Here is a 12713-nt window from a genome sequence, read left to right as displayed (position 1 = left end):
TTTCCTCCGAGATCTTCGGTTTCCTCCCACTCTCCCATGACGTACAGGTTTGGAGGTAAATTGGCTTGGTGCATGTGTAAATTGTCCCTAGGGTGTGTAAGGTTGTGTTAATGTGTGGGGATCGCTGGTCAGCACAGACTCGGTGGGCCGAAGGGCCTGTTACAGCGCTGTATCTCTAAAACTAAAACTCTAAAACTAAAACTAAAACTAAATCAGACCAATATATTCCAAATGCATGCAGTCAATAGACAATAAACAATAGACAATCGGTGCAGGAGGAGGCCATTTGGCCCTTTGAGCCAGCACCGCCATTCCATATGATCATGGCTGATCATTCTCAATCAGTACCCCGTTCCTGCCTTCTCCCCATACCCCCTGACTCCGCTATCCTTAAGAGCTCTATCTAGCTCTCTCTTGAATGCATTCGGAGAATTGGCCTCCACTGCCTTCTGAGGCAGAGAATTCCATAGATTCACAACTCTCTGACTGAAAAATGTTTTTCCTCATCTCAGTTCTAAATGGCCTACCCCTTATTCTTAAACTGTGGCCCCTTGTTCTGGATTCCCCAACATTGGGAAAATGTTTCCTGCCTCTAACGTGTCCAATCCCTTAATAATCTTATACGTTTCGAAAGATCTCCTCTCATCCTTCTAAATTCCAGTTTATACAAGCCTAGTCGCTCCAGTCTTTCAACATATTATAGCCCCGCCATTCCGGGAATGCTTAGCTAGCTTTCTGTTAGATGCATCCACTGTATATATATATATATATATATATTCCTTCAATCTTAACTGAAGGAATTCTCTCTGAGGATTGTTTTAATGGTTCCTATTAATGACCGCCTTACATTTACCACCCACTGTTCTGAACTAATCTTATACGTTTCGATAAGATCCCCTCTCATCCTTCTAAATTCCAGTGTATACAAGCCTAGCCGCTCCAGTCTTTCAACATATGACAGTCCCGCCATTCCGGGAATTAACCTAGTGAACCTACACTGCACGCCCTCAATAGCAAGAATATCCTTCCTCAAATTTGGAGACCAAAACTGCACACAGTACTCCAGGTGCGGTCTCACTAGGGCCCTGTACAACTGCAGAAGGACCTCTTTGCTCCTATACTCAACTCCTCTTGTTATGAAGGCCAACATTCCATTGGCTTTCTTCACTGCCTGTTGTACCTGCATGCTTCCTTTCAGTGACTGATGCACTAGGACACCCAGATCACGTTGTACGTCCCCTTTTCCTAAGTCTTGTCAACTAGCAAAGCCTGACAGACTTTCTCAATTATCTCTGAAAGTTATTTCTTTGCAATCAGTGGGGGGCACATGAGTGGCAAATGCTGGAGTAAAACATGAAAGTGCTGGAATAACTCAATGGATCAGGCAGCATCTGCGGAAGGAATGGATAGACATTCCTTCCACGGATGCTGCCCGACCTGCGGAACTACTCAAACACACTGTGCTTTACACAAAAGGATACAAAGTGCTGGAGTAACTCTGCGGGTCAGGCAGTATCTCTGGAGGACATGGAAGGCGACGTTTCAGGTTGAGACCCTTCTTCAGAAATGGTTTGTATTTTACCCCTTACAATTATTACTTGTAAAGGGCTCCTGCAAGTTGTAACTGACTTGAGTAATGCAAAAAAAAAAGTGGATTCTTGTTTCTGTCATTAATTGTTACCACAAATCTCAAGCTACCTGCGTCGGAGATGTAGAGGTACAACATTTAGTTAAGGGAGAAAGGGTCACGTTTGGTCTGACATCACTTCCAGGGTTTCAATCCTTTCATGAATGGACCTTGGGAATAAATCAAAACCGCAGAAAACATTGCTTTCATGAAACCGCAGACAACTGCCTCAATATTGTTAGGGCTCACAAATGATAGAGAAAGATATAGAGAGAGAAAGATGGAGAGGGAGAAATATAGAAGACAGAGACACAAAATGCTGGAGTAACTCAACGGGACAGGCAGCATCTCTGGAGAGAAGGAATGGGTGACGTTTTGGGTCGAGACCCATTTAGTTTATTTTAGTTTAGAAACACAGTAAGGAAACTTCGGTCCACTGAGTCCACACCGACCAGCGATCCCCACACATTAACACAACCCTACACACACTAGGGACAATTTACATTTATACAAAGCCAGTTTACCCACAAACCTGTGCGTCTTTGGAGTGTGGGAGGAAACCGAAGATCTCTGAGAAAACCCACGCAGGTCACGGGGAGAACGTACAAACTCCATACGGACAAGCGCCCCTAGCCGGGATCGAACCCGTGTCTCCGGGGCCGCAAACACCGTAAGGCAGCAACTCTACCGCTGCGCCACCGTGTCGCCCTTCCCCAGACATTATAGAGGTGTACAAAACCACGGGAGGAATAGAAGAGAGGAATATGGAGCCAGTCTAGCTCTTCAGAGGAAGAGGTTTTGGCTCGCCGGTGAAAGTTCTTGGTGAGAAAGTTTTTTTTTTTGCAAATTGGTTAGCTTCAAAACATTTTGCAAGACCCAGCATGCCTTCTTTCTCTCCTCCATCCAACAGTGGCTTCAATGTTTTCTAGCCCAAGCTCATTGCAGCTATGAGATGGTGTGTGCAGGCAAGGACTTACCCGTGACCACAGGGCGGCATGCACTTGACACCGCCATTGTCTCGGGTCCTCCAGAAGGGTCTGTAACTCGCAGACAGGGAGTGTGCTCCCTCCACACGTACAGACCTCAACTCCAACCGCACTGCAGAGAAAAACTGCATACTTGGCTGGCACGGCCCTTGACTATTTTTCTCCTCGCTGGCTCTGAAATTGGAGCGGCCTCAAACTCAATATTGTGACAGTGTGTGTCTGTAGCGTTCTGAATCGAGCCACAGTACTCGAGCAGCAGAACTCAACACACCCCTGCTTGCAGAGAGAGAGCTGAGCAATCTCCCGGCGGAGATCGAGCTCCTCGACGTAGGCCAACTGGCCACTCGCTACAGACCGTCTAACGCCTAGTCGTCTGGCCCGAGCGCCGGCCGTGCCAAATCTACGCTACAACAATGCGCTTTATTGATCTAACGATCGCTCGGCTCAGATTTCATCAGCGTTGCTTAGAGTTTAGAGATACAAGGCAGAAACAGGCCCTTCGGGCCCTGGGACCGAGCCGACCAGCGATCGCCCCGCACATTAACACTATCCTACGCCCACTAGGGACAATGTTTTTACATTGATACCAAGCCAATTAACCTCCGTCTTTGGAGTGTGGGAGGAAACCGAAGATGTCGGAGAAAACCCTCGTAGATCACGGGGAGAAAGTGGAAACTTCCTACAGACGGGCGCCCGTAGTCGGGATCGAACCCGGGTCTCTGGCGCTGCATTCACTGTAAGGCAACGACTCTACCGCTGCACCACCGTGCCGCCCTCAGTCTTCAGGGTGACCTAAAACCCAAGGACTCTCTTGGGCTGGGGAGGTGGTTTGGTATTCCGAATATTTCCGATCCCTGTTCCCGACCAAGTGTGCCCATATCAGCAATCTGTTGCTCTCCATTTCGAGTGGAAGGTTATTTGCACCAAGCGGCTGTCTACAGGTTTCAACATTCTGCTTGTGTATAAAACCCCTTCACTTCACATTGTGCAGCGGGCAATGAGTGGGCTTGTTAATCAGCCAGGGTCCCTGTCGATTGTTACATTCGCCACCCAGAACCAGTCCTTCCCAATGTGACCTTGCCCCATATGAATAAATACTGAAGAAGGGTCTCGACCCGAAACGTCGCCCATTCCTTCCCTCCTGAGATGCTGCCTGACCTGCTGAGTTACTCCAGCATTTTGTGAATAAATACTTTAGAGTCACATGTGATGAGTCACAGTGAAAGTCCTTGTTTCTGCATGCCCAAGGTATGCAAAGGGTTGCCACATAAAGGGCACTGACAAAGTTACAGCTCCTCCTTTGCCCCGTGCCCTCTCACTGATCCGTTTGGGTGCTTCAGTCTTGACGATGGGACATTCCTTTTATCCCAAGCTCAATAAGTGCCTGCCTCCTTTATTAGTTTAGTTTAGAGATACAGCGCGGAAACAGGCCCTTCGGCCCACCGAGATCCGTGCCCACCTGCGACCCCCGCACACCAACACTACCCAACACACACTGGGGCCAATTTACAATTGTACCAAGCCAATTCACCTGCAAACCCGCACGTCTTTGGAATCCTTTTTAAGAAAGGAGGGAGAGAGAAAACGGGAAATTATAGACCAGTTAGTCTGACATCAGTGGTGGGGAAGATGCTGGAGTCAATTATAAAAGATGAAATTGCGGAGCATTTGGATAGCAGTAACAGGATCGTTCCGAGTCAGCATGGATTTACGAAGGGGAAATCATCCTTGACTAATCTTCTGGAATTTTTTAAGGATCTAACTAGAACAATTGACAGGGGAGAGCCGGTGGATGTGGTGTACCTCGACTTTCAGAAAGCCTTTGACAATGTCCCACATAAGAGATTAGTGGGCAAAATTAGAGCACGTGGTATTGGGGGTAGGGTACTGACATGGATAAAAAATTGGTTGGCAGACAGAAAGCAAAGAGTGGGGTAAATGGGTCCCTTTCAGAATGGCAGGCAGTGACCAGTGGGGTACCGCAAGGCTCGGTGCTGGGACCGCAGCTATTTACAATATACATTAATGACTTGGATGAAGGGATTAAAAGTACCATTAGCACATTTGCAGATGACACAAAGCTGGGTGGCAGTGTGAACTGTGAGGAAGATGCTATGAGGTTGCAGGGTGACTTGGACAGGTTGTGTGAGTGGGCGGATGCATGGCAGATGCAGTTTAATGTGGATAAGTGTGAGGTTATCCACTTTGGTGGTAAGAATAGGAAGGCAGATTATTATCTGAATTGTGTCAAGTTAGGAAAAGGGGACGTACAACGAGATCTGGGTGTCCTAGTGCATCAGTCACTGAAAGGAAGCATGCAGGTACAGCAGGCAGTGAAGAAAACCAATGGAATGTTGGCCTTCATAACAAGAGGAGTTGAGTATAGGAGTAAAGAGGTCCTTCTGCAGTTGTACAGGGCGCTAGTGAGACCGCACCTGGAGTACTGTGTGCATTTTGGTCTCCAAATTTGAGGAAGGATATTCTTGCTATTGAGGGCGTGCAGCGTAGGTTCACTAGGTTAATTCCCGGAATGGCGGGACTGTCATATGTTGAAAGACTGGAGCGACTAGGCTTGTATACACTAGAAATTAGAAGGATGAGAAGGGATCTTATCGAAACATATAAGATTATTAAGGGGTTGGACACGTTAGAGGCTGGAAACATGTTCCCAATGTTGGAAGAGTCCAGAACCAGGGGCCACAGTTTAAGAATAAGGGGTAGGCCATTTAGAACGGAGATGAGGAAAAACTTTTTTAGTCAGAAAGTTGTAAATCTGTGGAATTCTCTGCCTCAGAAGGCAGTGGAGGCCAATTCTCTGAATGCATTCAAGAGAGAGCTAGATAGAGCTCTTAAGGATAGCGGAGTCAGGGGGTATGGGGAGAAGGCAGGAACGGGTTACAGATTGAGAATGATCAGCCATGCTCGCATTGAATGGCGGTGCTGGCTCGAAGGGCCGAATGGCCTCCTCCTGCACCTATTGTCTATTGTCTATTGTCTATTGTCTATTGACTGTGGGAGGAAAACGGAGATCCCGACGAAAACTCACTCAGGTCACGGGGAGAACGTTCAAACTCCGTATAGACAAGCAGCCGTAGTCAGGATCGAACCTGGGGTCTCTGGTGCTGTAAGGCAGCAACTCTACCGCTGCACCACATTTCTGCCTCCTTGGAGTGACAGAGCACCTGTTTTACTTGTGGTCCATCGGTAAGTGGCCAGTGAATGCCCAGTTCTCTTTCCCAGATGAATAAGGCGGTACGGTGGCACAGCGGTAGAGTTGCTGCCTTACAGCGGCAGAGACCCAGGGTCGATCCTGACTATGGGTGCTGTCCGTACAGAGTTTGTACGTTCTCCGTGGGTTTTCTCCGGGATCTCTGGTTCCCTCCCACATTCTGAAGGTGTACACGTCTGTAGGTAGACAGCCATTTGGTATAAATATCTCATCACCCAAAATGGAATGAAGTAGATTGCTGATATGGGCACACTGAGTGCTGCTGGTTTGATATAATTGGAAATTGTTCCTAGTGTGTGTGGGATAGTGTTAGTGTGCGGGGATCATTGGTGGGCTGAAGGACCTGTTTCTGCGCTGTATCTCCAAACTAAACTAAACGAAACTGAAGTCAATCCACCATTCAATAACTTATGTCAGACCCAATTTCCTGGCCAGACCCTTAATCCACCCAACAAAAGCTTTTCACTGTACGTCGGTGACAACAAACTGAACTCAACTCAACTAAACTATTGAATTGAAATTACCAGGGACAGGTTTTGTTTCAGATCTGGACACTAAATGCTTGACTTGCTCCGGTGAACAGCAAAGACATTTCACAACGATGTCCCGGAGACATTTATCGGAGCAAGTTTTAAACTCCAACACAAAGGACGCAACTGGAAAACGACAAAAAACTTTACAACCATTCCAGTGGAAAGATGAAGAAATGAGAAAACAATGAAAAGACACGAGTCGGTGTAGGAAAATAACTGCAGATGCTGGTGCAAACCGAAGGTTTCACAAAATGCTGGAGTAACTCAGCGGGTCAGGCAACCATTCCTTCTCTCGTAGATGCTGCCTGACCTGCTGAGTTACTCCAGCATTTTGTGATAGTTTGAAAAGACACAAAGTCTTTTTGTGAACCAGCTTCTGCAGCTCCTTGTTTCTCCAAGAAAACGATGACTTCGGTTGTAAGTGAACAGAGAGCAAACAAGAGCAGCAGAACAAAATAAGGACGGAAAATGCAGTCAGATCAAAAGTTCCAGACCTTTGCTCAAGAGGAATTGATCTTCAGGTCTAGAAAAGGTCCCTGTGTCATTCCCACTGACATTTGATAGCAAGCGTGAAGGAATCACCAAGGTTCTTCCCACTCTTAGAACAATCAATTGGAAGCCAGGCCAATGGATATTTTTAAGGCGAAGATTGACAGATTCTTGATTAGTAAGGGTGTCAGGGGCTATGGGGAGAAGGCAGGAGAATAAGATCATTTGGCCCACCAAGTCTGCTCTGCCATTCCAGCATGGCTGATCTATGTTCTATGCAAGTCCAGAACTCACTTCCTTGGAAGTAGTGCATTCCATTCAAAATTGTTTGCACTTTGGCCTGAATCATATGTTCATGAGCAGAACTACTCCGCCATTCAATCGTGGCTGATCTATCTTTCCCTCTCAACACCCCCTTCTCCTGCCTCCTCCCCATAATCCCTGACACCCGTAGTAATCAAGATTCTGTCATTCTCCGCCTTAAAAATATCCATTGGCTTGGCCTCCACAGCGTTCTGTGGCAATGAATTCCACAGATTCACCACCCTCTGACTAAAGAAATTCCTCCTCATCTCCTTTCTAAAGGTCCATCCTTTTATTCTGAGGCTGTGGCCTCTGGTCCTAGACTCTCCCACGAGAGGAAGCATCCTTGCCACTCTATCCAGGCCATTCAACAATGTTTTTTTTTAATATACAATAGGTGCAGGAAGAGGCCATTCGGCCCTTCGAGCCAGCACCGCCATTCAAAGTGATCATGGCTGATCATTCTCAATCAGTACCCCGTTCCTGCTTTCTCCCCATACCCCCCTGATCCGCTATCCTTAAGAGCTCTTTCTAGCTCTCTCTTGAATGCATTCAGAGAATCGGCCTCCACTGCCTTCTGAGGCAGAGAATTCCACAGATTCCAAAGGTTTCCAAAGGTTTCCACAGATTCCAAAGGTTTCCAAAGGTTTTTCCTCATCTCCGTTCTAAATGGCCTACCCCTTATTCTTAAACTGTGGCCCCTTGTTCTGGACTCCCCCAACATTGGGAACATGTTTCCTGCCTCTAACGTGTCCAACCCCTTAATTATCTTATTCATTTCGATAAAATCTCCTCTCATCCTTCTAAATTCCAGTGTCTACAAGCCTAGTAGCTCCAGTCTTTGAACATATGACAGTCCCGCCATTCCGGGAATTAACCTAGTAAACCTACGCTGCACGCCCTCAATTGCGAGGGAAAAATAGATCAGCCATGAGTGAATGGCGGAGTAGACTTGGCGGGCCGAATGGCCTAATTCTGCTCCTATAACTCATGAACATGAATTGTAATGATTTCGTAGTTGGGAGGTTATCCGTATTTAAACTATGCAAATATCATTGATGGATGCACCATATCAGATGGGGGCCCTTCAGGAGAATTCAAAGAGCCCTTATAGTTTCATAGATTCATAGAGACATAGAGTGTGGAAAAGGCAAGAGGTCACGGGGAGAACGTACAAACTCCGTACAGACAGCACCCGTAGTCAGGATCAAACCCTGATCTCTGTCAGAGTGATACAACGTGGAAACAGGCCCTTCGGCCCAACTTGCCCACTCCGGCCAACATGTCCCATCTACACTACTCCCACCTGCCTGCATTTCACCCATATCCCTCTAAACCTGTCCTATCCATGTACCTGTCTAATATTTCTTAAACATTGCAATAGTACTTACCTCAACTACCTCCTCTGGCAGCTCATTCCATACACCCACCACCCTTTGTGGGAAAGTTACCCCTCAGATTCCTAATAAACCTTTCCCTCCTCACCTTAAACCTATGTCCTCGGGCACTCGATTCCCCTACTCTGGGCAAGAGACTGTGCGTCTACCTGATTTATTCCTCTCATTATTTTGTATGACTTCATAAGATCAGCCCTCATCCTCCTGCGCTCCAAGGAATGGAGATGGATTCCATGGTGGGGAGTCCTGTCTGTGGGATGGACTGGGCTACATCCACAACTCTCTGCGATTTCCAGTCCTAGCCTGCTCAACCTCTCTCTATACTGTAGGTTTATTAGGAATCTGAGGGGTAATCTTTCATTTCACTGCACATTTATGTGTATGTGACAAATAAACTTGACTATTGACTGTTGACTAGCTCAAGTACTGGCAACATCCTCGTTAATCTTCTCTGCACACTTTCAATAGACAATAGGTGCAGGAGTAGGCTATTCGGCCCTTCGAGCCAGCACCGCCATTCACCGTGATCATGGCTGATCATCCACAATCAGTACCCCGTTCCTGCCCTCTCCCCATACCCCCTGACTCCGCTATCATTAAGAGCTCTATCTAGCTCTCTCTTGAAAGCATCCAGGGAATTGGCCTCCACTGCCTTCTGAGGCAGAGGATTCCACAGATTCACAACTCTTGAGTTTCCAGCTTGACAGCATTTTTCCTACAACACTGTGCACCGTACTCTAAATGCGGCCTCACCAACAACGTCCTATACAACTGCAAACACGACCTCCCAACGTCTCTGCTCGGTGCCTCTCCACTGCAGGATGTAAAAGTGTCGATAGGTTTTGCACGTGGCTCTGATGCTTCACAGCTACACCAGAGCACTGAATGTTAGTCATGAGGACTCACCTTGACACAATAACAGGTTAACTCATAGGTTCTGTTTATATAATTGCAGCAACCTAAATCACTTTGTCAGAGTCGAGACTTTCGGAAAATTGATGTTATTTCTAAAAGGGTGTGGTGCCTTGCCAAGTAAACTTCACCTACGACTACATTCTATTTAAGGTGCTGACAGTGCATAATAAACCCAGGCAGCGACACACACTCCTTTAGGAGCTGCGCAAAATGGCCATAACAACCTCGAGCTCGGTTCCATGGTTACCAAACAAAGACAATAAACACGGCACAACCTCACGTCTCCTGGAACTCTGCTTGCTCCGTTGCAGCGAGGACGAAACAACAAGGGTTCCACGTTTGCCCGACCCAAATTTTACCGCCTGCCGCGTGATCGCTTTAACTAATTTGACCTTCGAAGCTGGGGAAAGATATTTGGGTGAACTTTGCTTCCAAATGGCACAAACGTTACTTACCATTCCCCAAAATAGATCTCTTATTTTAGGCAGGCGTCATATTTTTGCAAATTAAACTAAATGAAGAAACGCGTCGGGAAGCACTGCCTAAGTTGCCCGAGGTGTGATTATTTTAGCACCGCAGGAGTCAGTCGCAACCTCACGGTTTCAGATGCCTTAAGAAAGTTCTGGACAGTGTTCGACCAGCCTTCATTCTCAGCTGCATAAAAACGTTTTTTTGCAGGTTTTGATTCAGACCGTTGCAGTGAGTACAGCCCTTTACTGATCGCAGTTACTTATTCGACAGACCAGACCAGTTTCAATCGTAAATAATCATTAACTCGCAAACTGGAGGATTTATTTTTTAGTGTGGGCCGTTGTAAAATGCAAGGAAGATATTTCAGTTTTTTTAGTTTTGTGTGGAGATACAGTGTGGAGACAGGCCCTTAGGCCCACCGAGTCCACGCCGACCAGCGATCCCCACACATTAACACGATCCTACACACACCAGGGACAATTTACACGTACACCAAGCCAATTAACCTACACACCTGTACGTCTTTGGAGTGTGGAGGGAAACCGAAGATCTCGGAGAAAACCCACGCGGTCACGGGGAGAACGTACAAGCTCCGTACGGACAGCGCCCGTAGTCGGGATCGAACCCGGGTCTCCGGCGCTGCAAGCGCTGTAAGGCAGCAACTCTACCGCTGTGCCACCGTGGCCGGCCGATATGTTGGTTTAACCGTCGATTTCCCTCATGCCAAGAGTCAAGAGTGTTTAACTGTTACATGTGCTGAAAGAGGAACAAGTAAATTTTTACTTGCAGCAGCACAACACAGTACTCATAGATAATAATAAGCAAAAAAAACCAAATCTTTGTTTGGAGTGTGGGAGTAAACCGGAGCACCCGGAGAATATCACACGGCCGCAGGGAGAATGCACAAACTCTGTACAGACAGTAACCATGGTCAGGATCGAACCTGTGTCACTGGCGGAGTGTGGAAGCAACTCTACCGCTGCGCCACCGTGCCGCCCTTTGTGGCAAGCATGTTCATCTGAGAAAGATGGTGAAAACAACACATTAACACTTCACCTCCATAATAGGTGAGCTAAGTTCAAATTCCAAGGTAAATAGGAACGTTTTCACATCCCACGAACACTGCCCCAGTTACTCATCCTTCCTCAAAATCTAAACGAGACACTCCCTGCCTGTAATAATAGTGATTAAAACATTGACTTACCTCTAAAGCAAATCAAGAAATGGAGATACTGCCACATAAAAACTTTCATTGCAATTGTCTACAAGAGACCATTAAATCGTTCCAAGTTTAATTGGGAATTATATCCTGCAATGTTTTAGATTTAGATTTTAGGATTTAGAGATACAGCGCAGAAACAGGCCCTTCGGCCCACCGGGTCCGCGCCGCCCAGCGATCCCCGCACGTTAACTCTATCCTACACCCACTAGGGACAATTTTTACATTTGCCCAGCCAATTAACCTACAAACCTGTACGTCTTTGGAGTGTGGGAGGAAACCGAAGATCTCGGAGAAAACCCACGCAGGTCACGGGGAGAACGTACAAACTCCGTACAGACGGCGCCCGTAGTCAGGATCGAGCCTGAGTCTCCGGCGCTGCATTCGTTGTAAGGCAGCGACTCTACCGCGCCGCCTTTTAGTTATTTCAGGGCACAGATTCTTTTGTTTAAGTTAGTTTAGTTTAGTTTAGTTTATTGACACGTGTACCGAGGTACAGTGTAAAGCTTTTGTTGTGGAAAGACTACACGCGATTGCAATCAAGCCATTCACAGTGAACAGATTTTAACTGCAACATATCTTGGTGCTCTTTAGCTTCCTAAATAAACCCAGTTGTTATTTTCTGCCTCTTCATATTATATTGGTCTTTGGGATGACACTTTTTGCTTTATTGAATGTGGGGTTGATATTATGGGGCACTCATGTTATCTTCAAGAAATGGTGACACAAATAAGGTCAATGCTAGTCCCAGCCATGTCACGGTAGACAATATATATTATATAAATATATTATGAGTACAACAGTTGTGACAGAACCTGCAAATTGAAAATGCTAGTTAGTGTAGGCCAGAACTGCAGATGCTGGTTTACATGGAAGATGGACACAGAATGCTGGTGTAACTCAGAGGGACAGGCAGCATCTCTGGAGAGAAGGAATGGGTGACATTTCGGGTCGAGACCCTTCTTCAGACTGTCACGAGAGAGGGAAAGACTGGTTACATAGAGCTCTAGGGGCTGGCGGAATCAAGGGATATGGGGAGAAGGCAGTGGAGGCCAATTCACTGAATGCATTCAAGAGAGAGCTAGATAGAGCTCTTAAGGATAGCGGAGTCAGGGGGTATGGGGAGAAGGCAGGAAGGGGGTACTGATTTTGAATGATCAGCCATGATCACATTGAATGGCGGTGCTGGCTGGAAGGGCCGAATGGCCTCCTCCTGCACCTATTGTCTATTATCTATTGAGAAGCCCGGGACAGGTGAACAGATTGTGGATGATCAGCCATGATCACAATGAATGGCGGTGCTGGCTCGAAGGGCCAAATGGCCTCCTCCTGCACCTATTTTCTATGTTTCTGTTTCTATTCTTTCAATATGAAAGGGTCTCTCTCCCTCTCCCCTGACTCTCAGTCTGAAGAAGGGTCTCGACCTGAGACGTCACCCATTCGTTCTCTCTCTCTCTCTTGGTGCCGCCTGTCCCGTCGAGTTACTCCAGCATTTTGTGTCTAAATTGAAAGTTCTTCCCCATTGACACCATTTTTTTCCCCCC

The sequence above is a fragment of the Rhinoraja longicauda genome, chromosome 6 (assembly GCF_053455715.1).
Source record: "Rhinoraja longicauda isolate Sanriku21f chromosome 6, sRhiLon1.1, whole genome shotgun sequence".
Classification (NCBI taxonomy): domain Eukaryota; kingdom Metazoa; phylum Chordata; class Chondrichthyes; order Rajiformes; family Arhynchobatidae; genus Rhinoraja; species Rhinoraja longicauda.
Note: the sequence above shows the minus strand (reverse complement) of the source record.